This window comes from Chlorocebus sabaeus, chromosome 2, assembly GCF_047675955.1.
Source record: "Chlorocebus sabaeus isolate Y175 chromosome 2, mChlSab1.0.hap1, whole genome shotgun sequence".
NCBI lineage: Eukaryota > Metazoa > Chordata > Mammalia > Primates > Cercopithecidae > Chlorocebus > Chlorocebus sabaeus.
Genome location: NC_132905.1, coordinates 19,690,458 through 19,706,316, shown reverse-complemented (window position 1 = coordinate 19,706,316; position 15,859 = coordinate 19,690,458). Strand labels below are relative to the sequence as shown.

The following is a 15,859-nucleotide window of genomic DNA, read 5'->3' as shown; positions in this document are numbered from 1 at the left end:
AAAACGAATAAACGGTAATATAATTAGGAGCATGGTTGCCTTGGGTGGGAGTAGGAGTGAGTAGAAAGGATATTAGAAAAGCTTCACATCTTGATCTAGATGGAGGTTACCTGTGTGTATACACATGTAACAATTCACCAAGCTGTACACTTAATGTTTTTACCTTTTACAACACTTGTGAATTACAACTCCATTAAAAATATATATTTTTAGGCCAGTTGCAGTGGCTCACGTCTATATTCCTAGTACTTCAGGAGGTCAAAGACCAGCTTGGGCAACATGGCAAGACCCTGTCTCTACAGAAAAATTAAAAAATTAGCCAGGTATAGTTGTGCACACCTGTAATCCCAGCTTCTTGGAAGGCTGAAGCAGGAGGATCACTTGAGCCCAGGAGATCTAGGCTACTGTGAGCTGCGATTGTGCCACTACACTCCAGCCTGGGCGACAGAGTGAGACCCTGTCTCAAAAAAAATTATGTGTATATGTATATGTGTATATATATGTATATATGTATATATATAATACACAAATTTTTTAAATCCCACAGAGTGATATGCCCTATTAGAAAATCTTTGATAATATTCTCTAATGGGATGTTTGCAAGGTTAAAAGGTGATAAAGTTTGTGACTCTCTTGCTCTATTTTAGGCTCTCATAGTAAGAGCTCAATGTTCAATATAAACGGCATTGTTAAATGTAACAGCAGTATTCACATAGCATCGTTATTATCACGGCTTTTTGTATTTATCTCTATTGCCAACAGATTGGAGCGCCCCCGAGTGTTTAATGTGTTATATAGTACCTCAGTTATTACAAAGAGCACCCTAAACCCAAGTTTGTAGTCTCAACGCCAAAGGGCAATGCTTTTCTTTTCTTTCACTCCAGTGCCACACAAAAAAGGACCAAAACATGACCTCCTGGGAGCAAAGAAACACCAGGTTGCCTAAGGAGAGGTGAACTGGCCCAGGCTGGAAACAGAGCAGGTCAAATCTCCCGCGCTGATCAGTGCTGGGATCGTGCCTGTGAATAGCCACTGCACTCTCCGGTCTCTCAAAAAAAAAAAAAAGTAGCAAAATTCACATCAGATCAATGGGTCCCAAGGTCAACTCAAGCCCTGCCCATGATCACTCCCTGAAACGTGTCAGAAAGAAGGCAGAAGGGAATACGCAGCTCTACCTCCCTTTGATGCAAGCACATTGCAAATATCATCTCGTTTCACAGGAGCTCACATAATATTTGAAGGTGGCATCATACGGACTACAAAAATGCTTTTGTATTACTATGGTATTATATTATATAGTCACAGCTAGCTTTCAGTGACGGCTTCCTGTGTCCCAGGTACCCTACTAGGTGCTAGATGTCCATGGTTAGCTTTGATCTTTAAAATGACCTGGGAGGAATATATTCTTTTGTAGCCTGCTTTTTTCCCTTCAGCAGTACACTTTGGGCATCTTTCCATGTCAATAAATAGAGCTGGGTCGGAAGTACCTGATTCAAAGGCTGAGAAACTTAAACAGTCAGCAGCCACTGCCCAGGTGAAGATCAATAATAGTTAACATTTATTGAGTGCTTTATTACACACCAGGCCCTCCACTCATTGTTTAAGGTGAACTCTCTCACATTTGATCCTTGAGGCAATCCCAAGGTAGCTTCTATTATTATTCAGATGGAGAATCTGAAGCCCAGAGAAGCAAAGGAACACAGTTGAGGTCAGACAGCTGGTGTTTAATGGCAGAGGTGGGATTCAAACCCAGGTCCCTCTGATTCAGGCACTGGGCTCTCGGCCAGCACATTTGGAGGACACCATGGAGGAGGATGCAAGGGGAGTCTTCCAAGTGGGGAAAGGATCCACTGACAAAGGCTGAAGACAGGCAGGAGGGTGGTGTGGGCCCAGGCCATTGTCCTCTATGGAAATGACAGTAAGGCTTCCTGGAGGTGACACCGTTTGGACTAATTCTATGTCTCCAGCCAATAAAGGAGGTCTTTTTATAACTTACCAGTTCCTGAGCATATGTCCAGTGAGACATACGTGGATTCAAATCCTCATTGTGCCATTCTAGTTTAAAAAAAAAAAAAAAAATCAGCATTATCGCCAGACCTACAGTGGTTTGCGCCTATAATTCCAACACTTTGGGAGGCCAAGGCAGGTGGATCACCTGAGGTCAGGAGTTCGAGACCAGACTGGCCAACATAGTGAAACCCCATCTCCACTAAAAATACAAAAATTAGCTGGGCGTGGTGGTGCACGCCCGTAATCCCAGCTACTCGGGAGGCTGAGACAGGAGAATCATTTAAACCCAGAAGGTGGAGGTTGCAGTGAGCCAAGAACGTGCCACTGCATTTCAGCCTGGGTGACAAAGCGAGACTCAGTCTCAAAAATAAAAATAAAAATAAAAATAAAAAATAAACAGCATTGTTGAGATACAATTGATGTTCAATACATACTGAAATTGAATCATTTGATGAGTTTCAACATATGTACCTACCCAAGGAACCATCACCACAATCAAGATGCCAAGTGTTTCAATTGCTTTCAAAAGCTACCTCACGCTGGTTTATAAGTCATCCCCCATTCATCCCACCACCCCATTCCCAGTAACGATCATCACTATAGGCTGCTTTCTTTCACTATACATGGCTTTACATTTTCTGGGATTTTACAGAAATGAAATCATGCTATATGTACTCTTTATTAATTTTTTTTTTTTTTTTTTTTGATACAGAGCCTCTCTCTGTTGCCCAGGCTGGGAGTGCAGTGGCGAAAACTTGGCTCACTGAAACCTCTGCCCCTGCGGGAGTTCAAGCAATTCTCCTGCCTCAGCCTCACTAGTAGCTGGCATCACAGGCGTGCGCTGCCATACGTGGATAATTTTCGTGTGTGTGTGTGTGTGTGTTTTTAGTAGAGACGAGGTTTCACCATGTTGGTCAGGCTGGTCTTGAACTCCTGAGCTCAGATAATCCACCCACCTCGGCCTCTCAAAGTGCTGGGATTATAGGCATGAGCCGCTGCACCTGGCCAATATGTACTCTTTCTGTCTGACTTCTCTCATTCAGCATAATTATTTTGTCATTTATCCATGCTATTGCACATGTCAATAATTTGTCTTTTTTTATTGCTAAGTAGGATTGAGATGTAGATGTACATATATCAGATTGGTGCAAAAGTAATTGTGGTTTTGACTGTTACTTTTTTTTTTTTTGAGACAGGCTCTTGCTCTGTTGCCCATGCTGGAGTGTAGTGGCGCAATCTCAGCTCACTGCAACCTCTGCATCCAGGTTCAAGTGATTCTCCTGCCTCAGCCTCCTGAGTAGCTGGGACTACAGGCATGCACCACCATGCTCGGCTAATTTTTGTATTTTTAGTAGAGACAGGGTTTCACCATGTTGGCCAGGCTGGTCTTGAACTCTTGGCCTCAAGAAATCCGCCTGCCTCAGCCTCTCAAAGTGCTGGGATTACAGGCATGAGCCACCATGCCCGGCCATTTTGCCATTACTTTTAATGGCAAAACCGCAATTACTTTTGCACCAACCTAATAGATCTCACAGGTGAAGCACGGTGGCTCACACCTGTAATCCCAACACTGTGGGAGGCTGAGACGAGCAGATCACTTGAGCCCAGGAGTTTGAGACCAGCCTGGGCCAAATAGCGAAACCCTGTCGCTACTAAACACCAAAAAATTAGCCAGGCATGGTGCTGTGTGCCTGTCTGTAGTCTCAGCTACTCAGGAGGTTGTGGTGGGAGAATCACTTGAGCCCTGAAGTCGAGCTGCAGTGAGCTGTGATTGCACCACTGCACTCCACTTTGTCTCCAACAAACAACAAAGAAAGATACAGATGCCACAGTTTCTTTATCCATGTCCCTGGGCATGTCATTGTTTCCTCCAGTTTTTGACTATTACAAATAAAACTGCTATGAACATTCATGTACATGTCTTTGAGTGGACAAATGCTTTCATTACCCAGGAATACAACTGCTCGTCACATAAGCGTATGTTTAACTTTTTACGAAACTGCAAACTACTTCCCGGCCTGGCTTTTTTAACTGTAATCATTTTAGATGCACTCATTTTTTTTTAACCTGTGGATCTAATAGCTCGTTTTTTAGACTGTCCGGGCCTCAGTTTTTTCATGTGTAAAATGGAGATAATTGGCCAGGTGCGGTGGCTCATGCCTGTAATCCCAGCACTTTAGGAGGCCGAGGCAGGCAGATCACTTGAGGTCAGGAGTTCGAGACCAACCTGGACAACATGGTGAAACCCCGTCTCTACTAAAAATACAAAAATTAGCTGGGCATGGTGGCGCACACCTGTAGTCCCAGCTACTCATGAGGCTGAAGCAGGAGAATAGCATGAACCCGGGAGGCGGAGGTTGCAGTGAGCCAACATCGTGCCACTGTACTCCAGCCTGGCAACAGAGCAAGACTCCGTCTCAGGAAAAAAAAAAAAGGAGATAATTATATCAGCTTTGAAAGATAGTGAAGACAGAGTGAACTAGCACATAAGCACATATGCAGCACGTAGAACAGGGACTGGGACATAGTAAGGGTTCCATAAGGGGTGGGTTGTTGTTGTTGTTGTTGGTTTTGAGATGGAGTCTCGTGCAGTGTTACAATGTCAGCTCACTGCAACCTCTGCCTCCCAGGTTCAAGTGATTCTCCTGCCTCAGCCTCTCGAGTAGCTGGGATTACAGGCACACACCACCACGCCTGGCTAATTTTTGTATTTTTAGCGGAGACTAGGTTTCACCGTGTTAGCCAGGCTGGTTTCGAACTCCTGACATCAGGTGATTCACCTGCTTCGACCTGCCAAAGTGCTGGATTACAGGTGTGAGCCACCACGCCCAGCCAAGGGAGATTATTTTATTACAATTGAACCACAGCCGTCCTGTGATCTGGCCACTTACCCCAGGATACAGCATCCTCAACGAGATGGCAAAAAGCCACTTCCTTTGCACTTAGTCAGTGCTGTTAGCCTGGAGGAATAACAATAGCACCATCGACTGTGCCAGGCACTATCCTCGGTACTTTTGTATGTTGAATCCTTGCAAAGCCCTGTGAGGTGGGTCAGTGTTTGCCTTCTGTATCACAGATTTGAAAACTGGGATGTAGTAACCAGTCATTGGCCAAGGTCACACAGCAGTGAAGTAATGGTACTGTGAATTGAATCTACGTAGTTTGATTTAGGATCTAGAAGTTTCACTAATGGATTACCTAGCTCAGAGCTAGTGAAATAGCCCAGTCACAAAACCACCTCCTGATGCCCAGAATCATCTTCAGCTCCTCAGACACAGAGCCTGAGGCAAAGATTAGGTACTGTGTGATTTATAAAGGAAAGAACCTATAAGGGATGAAGGGAAGCAAGACAGGGAGGGAAACAAGCAAAGATGTGGTCCTTCGTGGAATAATGGAGATGTTATTCCTCCAGGCTAACAGCACTGACTAAGTGCAAAGATGTGGTCTCAGGTAAAGTCTAGCAAAAAGGCTGGCTTTGTGTACCTCTGTACGAGTCAGCTGTTGGCTGCCAGCCACCCTGTGGGTGAGAGGAATAAACTCCAGGGTGAGGTGATTTCTGAGATGGCCGTTCTCAGTAGAAATGGAAATAGTAAGCCATTAGAAGCCAACAACTGAAGCTTCTGGGGGGATGGTATTGGTGTGCTAGCCCATGAAGGGCTCAAGAGGTTCCCAGAGGCATGCTTCTTGCCTGCCTAATGAAGCAAGTTCTAGAACATTCTGGAACATTCACTTCCTAGACTTGTTTTGGAGAATCCTCCTTCTCACTGAGACCAGGATGTTGAAGAAACCTGGCCTGTGACATAATCAAAGCACACCTTAATTTTTATCTCCCAGTGTCCCTTCTAAGATGTATTTGGTGGAGAAACATTTTCCCTGCCACTGAGTGAAATCTCCCCCTTACTCTTCTGCTCGTTCTGAGGAAACAGGTAATTCTATGGTCACTTTAGGTCACAAATATACTCAATTTAGAAATGAGAATATCCAGTGAAGCTTCTAACCAAAATTCCCAATTTGATTTAGGGTTTAAACCTTCTCCCCTCGCTCTCAGACCTGCTGCAGGGAGGCGGTGTGGGTGGCTCCTTCTCTATCTCTCCTTCCCTCATCTACACGTGGGGTACAGTGGGGGGTGTTGGAGATAGCAAGTGGGGAGAAAGGGTCTCCCTTGAGCTGCAACCATCCTGGCTGGCTTCAAGCTGCCCCTTTCTGTCATGGGCTCCATGGAGACGGCCACTGTCACAGGGGCCCTCTCACTCTTGACCTTGGCGGATGCACCTCTCCTCATAGGGGTCCCTTGCAAGTCATTCATCAGCCCTTAGGAACTCAACATCCAACTCAAGCTTCTTGCTGCTGCCACACCTCTGCCCCTCCAGGAGGCTCTAGGGGACAGGACCCAAGAGGACCCCTTGTAGGTGCTCTCTGCCAACGCTGGTCCACGGGAAACACACCAGCCAGCAGCCTGTGCCCTGAAAGTCCTGGGAATGTGGCTGACCTTAGCACACCCACACTGTGGCTCCTGTACTGATTCAGCCAGGCAGCCTGTTTCTCTCAGCCTCTAGATGCCCACGCCCACATGAGACCACTGGGCCCGCTCATAATGGCCACACATTAATCTCTACAAATAGTAGCCCCTCTCATGGAAAAGCCCTTATGACCCCATTCCACTCTTCCGAGGAGATGGCCACCAAAGAACTCTTTGCCTCCTCTTCCCATCCTAGGAGAATGTGGGGGATATAGGGGTAATAATAAATGTAGGGGTTTTGGGTAGTCACAGCCAAATTTTAGCAGCTATGGGTTTTGACTGGGGCTCTTAAAAAACAGTTACTGGTTGTCACAGCAGAGCTTTCTAGAAACATCTTACAAGTCACATCCACCACCCCGAGCTTCCGTTTTTTCATATCCTTACTGGGGTGACAACACCTTACTGGGGGTTTGTTGTGAGGGCTGAGTGAAGTAGTGAATTTGCGGAGCTGACACTCCAGGATTCCACAATCACAGACCTGCAAATTCCATCTCCGTGGGACCATTTAGAAGTGATGTGGCTTCTCTGAGTCTGTTTACTCCTTTGTCAAATGGAAGAGCCTCTACTCCATCGCATCTCTGTAAGGTTAGTTAAGTGAATACATATGACATGCTTAGCATGGGACCTGGCACCTGGTAAGAACTCAGTCCATGCTAGGTGCTATTAATACAATGGTGGGTGGCTGGTACTGATGGAGGGGATGTGGGATCTCCACCCCTTCCATTTCTCTCACTATTCCAGGCCATGTTTTGGAAATGCTTCAGCCAGGCTGGGATCCAGGGCCCCTGGGAACAGAGAGGACATGCTGTACCTCCAAGCAGCCATGCTGACTCAGGTTGGGAAATCAGTGTGTGACCACGAAAACACAGCCAGGTTCTTCCCACTTCTGGGAAATCCGCACAGCCAACCCACGGGCATCTCTTTACCCTGTCCCGAGAGGTGGCCAGCTCCGTTCTAGGTCCTGATTGGGCAGCTTGTGAGCACAAGGCTGGCACACTGAGAAAAAGGAGTCTCTCGCCCCTTAGGGAACCCCAGGCCCAGGGGTCACAAGCTTTGCACGACCCTTTGACATGGATCAAACATGTCTGGTGTTTGCCAAGCCTCTGACTTCCCCCAGCCCGCATCTGGACACTTCTCAAGCCAAGCCAGGCTCCGGACTACTGGTTGGGCAACCCATGACCTCAAACTGGGTCAGACCCATCAGATGAGCATCTGTTTAAGAGTATAGGACATTTTGTTCTTTAGAATCCCAAGGGTCAGAGTATGAACCCTCCCCGTCCCCGATTCAAACTCCTCCCCCACCACCTACTGCCATTTATTTACTCTGTTACTTTGAGCAAGTTTTTCAGCTCTCTGAGTTCTAGTTTTCCTATCCACCAAATGCAGACTAACAAGTACCTCCACCTTCCAGGGTTGATGTGAGATTCAGGTAGTGAATGTCAAAGGATGGCACACACATTAGCAGGCACTCCAAAAGGGGGAGCTATTATTGCAAACAGGGCACTAGACACCAAGTGAAAAACAGTATGGTACATATGCTACAGTGGATGAGAGGGCAGAGCTGAGAGCCAGACTGCCTGGGTTCCAAACCTGCTAGTCAGGTGTGGTGGCTCATGCCTGTAATCCTAGCACTTTGCGAGGTCAAGGCGGGTGGATCACTTGAGGCCAGGAGTTTGAGACCAACCTGGCCAATATGGTGAAACCCCATCTCTACTCAAAATACAAATAAAATTAGCCGGGTGTGATGGCATGCGCCTGTAATCCTAGCTACTCGGGAAGCTGAGGCAGGAGAATCGCCTGAACCCAGGAGGCAGAGGTTGCAGTGAGCCAAGACTGTGCCACTGCACTCCAGCCTGGGCCACAGAGTGAGACGCTGCCTCAAAACAAGACAATACAAAACAAAACAGGCTGCCTTGCCAACCTCCTGTGTGGCCACAGGGAATCTCTCTAAGCCTCAGTTTTCTTCTCTGTAAAATGGGAATCACCATAATACAGTTATGAGGATTCAATTAGATTAGTTGCACTGGAAACAGTGCCTGTCACATAGTATTACCTAATAACTGTTAACAATTTTTTATTTTACTTTTTCCAGTCTCTGCCCCAGTTGGGAAGCATGAACTATTTTTAATTAGCCACACAAGTTAGCAATGTCGGTAACGGTGCTGAAATCACACAGGTCAGTGTTTTGAACAAAATTCACCTGGAAGTCATATTTAGTGAGCACCTACCTATCTACCTGGTGCTAACAGAAGCCACACATGTAGATACAAGTATGTGTACATGTATACACTCATATGCACACACACATACTGTGAAGTAGGTATTGCTGTCTTCATTTTTTAAAACCTTTATATTATAGAGCAAAACAGATGCAGAAAACCACACAAATTAAATTTGTAGCAGCCAGATGCAGTGGCTCACACCTGTAATCCCAGCACTTTGAGAAGCCGACGTGAGTAGATTGCTTGAGCCCAGGAGTTTGAGATCAACCCGGGCAACATGGCAAAACCTGAAACCCCATCTCTACGAAAAATACATAAATTAGCCAGGCATGGTGGCATGTACCTGTAGCCCCGGTTACTCAGGCGGCTGAAGTAGGAGGATTACTTGAGTCTGGGGAGGTCTGAGGCTACAGTGAGCTGAGATCACACTGCTGTACTCCACCCCGGGCAACAAAGTGAGACCCTATCTCAAAAAAAAAAAAAAATTGTAGCTTAGTGAGTTATATTAAGACAAACACCCTGTAACCACCACCCAGGTCAAGAAACAGAATTTTTCAGCCACCTCAGGGTTCCCCTCCCCACCTAACCAGGTACTCCATACCAATCACAGCCCCTCCCCCCAAAATAATCACTAATCTGACTATTAATTACTTCCTTGCATTTCTTCATGACTTGCTCATCTGAGTGTGCATCCCTAGATGTTATTGTTTAGTTGTGTCCACTTTTTATTTTTATTTATTTATTTTTTGTTGACATGGAGTCTCATTCAACTGCCCAGGTGGTCACACGATCTCGGCTCACTGCAACCACCGTCTCCCGGGTTCAAGAGATTCTCCCGTCTCAGCCTCCCCAGTAGCCGGGATTACAGGCACCCACCATCATGCCCGGCTAATTTTTGTATTTTAGTGGAGATGGGGTTTCACCACGTTGGCCAGGCTGGTCTTGAACTCCTGACCTCAGGTGATCCACCTGCCTCAGCCTCCCAAAGTGCTGGGATTACAGGCGTGAGCCACCACACCCGGCCATGTCCACTTTTTAAAAGCCTCTTTTGTGTGTGTGTGTGTGTGTGTGTGTTTTGTTTTGTTTTGTTTTTTTAGGAGACAAGGTCTCACTCTGTCTTGCAGGAGGGAGTACACCGGTGCAATCTTGGCTCACTGCAGCCTTCAACACCCCAGGCTCAGGTGATCCTCTTACCTCAGCCTCCAGATTAGCCAGGACTACAGGCATGTGCCACCACACCTGGCTAATTTTTGTATTTTTTTTTGTAGAGACAGGGTTTTACCATGTTGCCCAGGCTGGTCTCGAACTCCTGGCCTCAAAAGACCCTCCCATATAGGTCTCCCAAAGTGCTGGAACTACTGGTGTGAGCCACAGTGCCCAGCCAAAAGCCTCTGTTATTAATCCAAAAGCCTCTTTTTAAAAATAGTCTACAGGTTCTCCCTTCCATCCTTTTCTCTTCCTTGAAGTTTATCTGTTGAATTCAGGCTGTTTTACGTGTAGTTTCTCAAAGTCTGAATTTTGTCAATTGCATCCTCATAGTACAATATAACACGGCCCTCTGACCTCTGCATTGCCTGCAAATTAGCAGCTGGATCAGACTCAGGGTCCATCTTTTTGGCATGATTATAGCTGGTGCTGGACTCCTTTCCAAGCAGCTCCTACAAGACTGGAGTTTGCTCCTTTTTTGATGTTAGCTGCCATTGTGTACAATGGCTAGATACATTCATTCACTATAAATAACAAAATGGCAATATTGCATCATTTTGTTTTCATGTATTAGCTGTAGTAATTTTATAGGAAGCTGCTTCTCTTTATCTATTATTTGGTTTCCCAGTGCTACAGTTCATTTAGGAAAGGCAGGAGAATGACTAGATTCTTTATTTACCTAGTTTTCAAGAATACAATTTATTTCCACGTCATCATCAGAAGGTGACTGATTTGCTGGATATCATTATGAACCCAGGGTTTTAAACATATTTGATGAGTTTCAATCAACTGCAAGTATTATCTTCATTGCAGCTAACATTGTTTCATCTGCAGGCTGGCTTCTAAGTCCTTTTGGTGTGACCCTGGTAACCTTTGATAGCTTCCTTGTTAACTGACATGACAAGATATTTCAGGTTCATTTTGTATATCTCCTGCTACAGATCTGGAATGAGTAATTTCTTCAAGAACTCTTTTTATTTTTATTAATCAAAACTATTATCTGGGTGCAAGATATGCTCATTGCTACAAGATGACCATGGTTTAAGTCTTTTTTAGTAGCTAGAACTAGGTATTGTATATATGAATACACGCATATACACTTCCTTTAAAAGTAGTCTGAAGTTCACATTGACATATCCAATGTAAATAGAGTTGTATAGGATGTTTATGGAACCTATTCTGTATTACTTCTGTAGTTCCTTTCTTCCACACTTGGAATCTTTCGTTTTCAAGGATACAGGGGCTGATATAATGGAAAGATGCTATAATTACTGGTTAAAATGACTCAATAATTCACAGGGGTTAAAAACTCCTTTAAACCTTAGGTTGTGTGGCAAACATCTTACACTCGCCCACTACTGGAGTTGGCAAAACGCTTTCCAGTTTCAGCCGCTGTTTTCCCAACAACACGTGAATACATGTTGCAATTTTAGCACTCTCCATGTCTTAGGCCCATCAGACGCCTTGCTGCTTCCCTTCTGTTTCCACTGCACGGAAATGCCAGTGACATGCAGGCCTTGTAGCTGTTGGTGATTTGTCCCCACTTGTGTTTTGGAATTCATGAAGATGCCTTGTCACACTTAGTTTTGTGGTAAACGTGTTTATGAATTTTTTTCTATTTTTGTTTGGGGATTTGGGGAGATTCAAATCTACGCTAGGCATTATTGCCTCCATCTTTCCAGAATTCCCCAGTTGGTATTATTTTCACAGATGAGGAAACTGAACCCCAGGTGAAATGTGATTTGCCCAAGATCACACAGCCAGTGACAGCACAGAAATGTATGTGAGGTCACCTGCTTTCATGCAAGGTACAGAGAAAATACCTGATATGGACCACTCCCTCCTCATCTTCCTCCCTATTTCCATTGGTCAGTGTCTTTACAGATTCTGGGGGGTTTGGAGGGGTGACCTTTTGTTTGTTTTTTGAGGTGGAGTCTTCCTCTGTTGCTTAGGCTGGAGTACAGTGGCATGATCTCGGTTCACTGCAACCTCCACCTGCCAGATTCAAATGATTCTCCTGCTTCAGCCTCCGGAGTAGCTGGGATTACAAGCACCCACCAGCACACCCAGCTAATTTTTGTACTTTTAGGAGAGATGGGGTTTCACCATGTTGGCCAGGCTGGTCTCGAAATCCTGGCCTCAAGTCATCTTCCTGCCTCGGCCTCCCAAAGTGCTGAGATTACAGGTGTGAGCCACCGTGCCTGGCCCCATGATTCTGTTATTGACAATCAAATGAGATTATCCATGCAAAGAGCTCATCACTGTACCAATGAAAGCATTCAATAACCGGTAGCAGTTAGTACAGGATTTTACAGTTGATGAAACCAAGGGTTGGAGAGACAGATAATTGTTCCACTGTTACACAGCTGGTAAGTGACACAGGCTTTCTCAGGTCTGTCTGACCAGAACCTAACATTCTTTCTCCCATACTAGTGGTTCTTAATTTGGAGCAGCTTTGTCTCCCAGGTGGTATTTGGCAATGTCTGGAGATAACTTTGGTTTTCATCACTGTGAATGTGGAGTGCTACTGTCATCTAGTGGGTAAAGCCTAGGAATGACATTAAACATCCTACAGGACCACATCTCTCCTACGCCCCCGAAACAAAGACTTCTCCAGCTCCAAATGTCAATAGTGCTAAGGTTGAGAAATTATGCCCTGTACTGTGGTGCCATCCTAAATAAGCCTTACCAGGTGAGGCATGGTGGCTCACACCTGTAATCCCAGCACTTTGGGAGGCTGAGGCAAGATCATCTGAGGTCAGGAGTTCAAGACTAGCCTGGCCAACATGGTGAAACCCGTCTCTACTAAAAATACAAAAATTAGCCAGGCACAGTGGTGCACACCTTTAGCCCCAGCTACTAGGGAAGCTGAGGCAGGAGAATCGCTGGAACCCAGGGGGTACAGGTTGCAGTGAGTCAAGATTGCACCACTGCACTCCAGCCTGGGTGACAGAGTGGGACTCTGTCTCAAAAAAATAAAAATAAAAATAAATAAGTCTTACCTTAGCATCAATACTAAGGCTGGTCCTAGGAGATTTTCTGAGCTTAGAATCACAGGCCCTGAACATAGAGAGCTCAGGCATGTCTAGCTTCCTCCAGCATGTATGCAATGCAGTGTCAAGATTCTTTTCTTCAGAGGCTGGATGAAACTAGGAGAGCAAGATTTTTGGAACCTTCCAAACCAAGACACAGGGCAAGCTGCCCCTGGTGATCTTGCTGCTTGAGAGTGGGTGATCATCACCAATAAACAGACATTTCATGATACAATGTGCCGGAACTCTGCACATGCCATTTTTCTCTTTTTCTTTTTCTTTTTTTTTTTTGAGACAGAGTCTCTCTCTGTCACCCAGGCTGTAGTGCAGTGGCATGATCTTGGCTCACTGCAACCTCTGCCCCCCAGGTACAAGCTATTTTCCTGCCTCAGCCTCCTGAGTAGCTGGGAATACAGGTGTGCACCACCACACCCAGGTAGGATTTTTTGTGTTTTTAGTAGAGACGGGGTTTCACCCTGTTGGCCAGGCTGGTCCTGAACTCCTAGCCTTGGGTGGTCTGCCCGCCTCGGCCTCCCAAAGTGCTGGGGTTACAGATGTGAGTCACTGTGCTTGACCTGCACATGCTGTTCTATGACATCCTCCCAAGGACCCCTCTAAACAAGGGCCATATTCCCATTTTATACATAAGGAAATGAGTCTTTTTAAGAGGTTGTTCAGACTCCATAAATTCTGAGTGTCCAAGGCAGAGAAGACAGACATCAAATACCAGCTCAAACACTTAGTCATCATGTGCCTTTGGGCAATTTTTTGTCCTTCTCTGATCCTTTTTCCCAACCTGTAAAAACAGAGACAGGGCTACATGACCTTTAGGACAAAGTAAAATTTGGGACCATGGTGTCATACAGGCTTGAATTGATACCTAGCTCTCTCTTTCATATCTTGAGCCCTTAGGAGACTTTCTCTTTCTCAATATTTTACATTATTTTACTTTATTATTATTTTTTGAGACGGAGTCTCGCTCTGTTGCCCAGCCTGGAGTGCAATGGCATGATCTTGACTAACTGCAACCTCCACCTTCCGGGTTCAAGTGATTCTCCTGCCTCAGCCTCCAGAGTAACTGGGATTACAGGCGCCTGCCACCATACCTGGTTAATGTGTCTATTTTTAGCAGACACGGGATTTCACCATGTTGGCCAGGCTGGTCTCAAACTCCTGACCTCAAGTGATCCACCACTCTGGCCTCCCAAATTGCTGGGATTACAGGCGTGAGCCACCAGGCCTGGCCTCTTTCTGGATTTTAGTTTCCTCTTCTGTAAATGGGACAATGCTAACTTGCTGTTCACAGGGTCATTGTAAGGTGAAATTAAGATCATACGAGCACAGTGCCTGGTATATATAATCATTCAAAAAGCAGAAACTCTTTTTGTTGTCATTGTTTATCGGAGACTTTCTAATCCTGAGATAATCTGGTTCTCTAAAATGTGATAACGGCCCTCAGTTGAGAGATGGGGCAGGGATTTCTGGGGCATCTCTGAATCCTCTCACTGACCTGCCCTTGAGACCAAGTTCTTCTCCTGCTGGCAGCATCTAGGATTGCCATCTGGGCTCCAGGTACCAGTAGTAGGTCCTAGGTTTGGGTGGAGGAGAGGGGCTTATTCCAATACCTAGGACAGAATGGTTAGGACAGGGTCATCCCTCACCCTTTGCCACAAGAGCTGCCATTTGGCAGGGCGCAGGAGCCCAGGCAGCCTCCTAGGTGGTTGGGATTACAGGCCTGGCTAATTTTTGTATTTTTAGTAGAGACAGGGTTTCACCAGGTTTGCCAGACTGGTCTCAAACTCCTGAACTCAGGTGATCCACCTGCCTTGACTTCTCAAAGTGCTGAGATTATAGGCCTGAGCCACCGCGCCCGGCTGTTTTGGGGGTTTTCTTTTTGAGACAGAGTCTCGCTCTGTCACCCAGGCTGGAGTGCAGTGGCATGATCTCGGCTCACTGCAACTTCTGCCTCCCGGTTTCAAGTGATTCTCCTGCCTCAGCCTCCCAGGTAGTTGGGATTACAGGGGTGTGCCACCATGCCCAGCTAATTTTTGTATTTTTAGTAGAGACGGGGTTTCACCATGTTGGCTAGGGTGGTCTTGTCGTACTCCTGACCTCAAGTGATCCACCTGCTTCAGTCTCCCAAAGTGCTGGGATTACAGCCACTGTACCCGGCCTTACCTTACGTGTTAAAAGATTTCACAGATGTGATTAATGTAAGGATCTTGAGATGGTAAGATTATTCTGGATTATCTGGGTGAGCCCAGTGTAATCCCAAGAGTCCTTACAAGAAGAGGGAAGCAGGAGGATCAGTCAGTAGTAGATGTGACAACAGAAGCAAGAAGTTGAGGTGATTTGAAGAAGGGGCCATAAGCTAAGGAATGCAGGTGACCTCTACAAACTGTAAAAGGAAAGGAACTGATATGCTTCCTCAAAATCCCCAGAAAGAATGCAGTCTTGCCAGCACCTTGATTTCAGACTTTTGACCTAGAGAACAGCAAGAGAATATATCTGTGTTGTTTCAATCCATGAAGTTTGCAGTAATTCCTTGTAACAGTAACGGGAACATAATACATAGATTTAGCAAAGAAAACAAAATCCAGGATGCCCAGTAGTCATATTTGAATTTCCTATAAACAACAATTTTTAAAGTATAAATGTGTCCCAAATGTTGCATAAGACACGTGTGTGTGTGTGTGTGTGTGTGTGTGTGTGTGTGTGTGTGTGTGTTTGGAAAGGAACATACTTAAATGTTTATCTAAAATTCAAACTGTAGTGAATGTTCTATATTTTGTCTGTCAATCCTAGAAGTGGTGAAACTGAAAGCAGGAGTCAAAACTCGTGATTCCCAGGTCCCCTCCACACTGCTGCCC

At 45.6% G+C, this 15,859-nt stretch overlaps 1 non-coding gene across 1 annotated transcript; it reads right to left on the bottom strand.

The window, feature by feature from the left end:
* Positions 1-1,535: 1,535 nt before the first annotated feature.
* Positions 1,536-5,673, bottom strand: LOC103245626 (uncharacterized). The gene is made up of 2 exons (XR_005234734.2): positions 5,494-5,673; positions 1,536-2,055 (listed from the first exon to the last, which is right to left on the bottom strand). It is a non-coding gene; the product is annotated as an uncharacterized protein (transcript).
* Between the last annotated feature and the right edge of the window lie 10,186 nt (positions 5,674-15,859).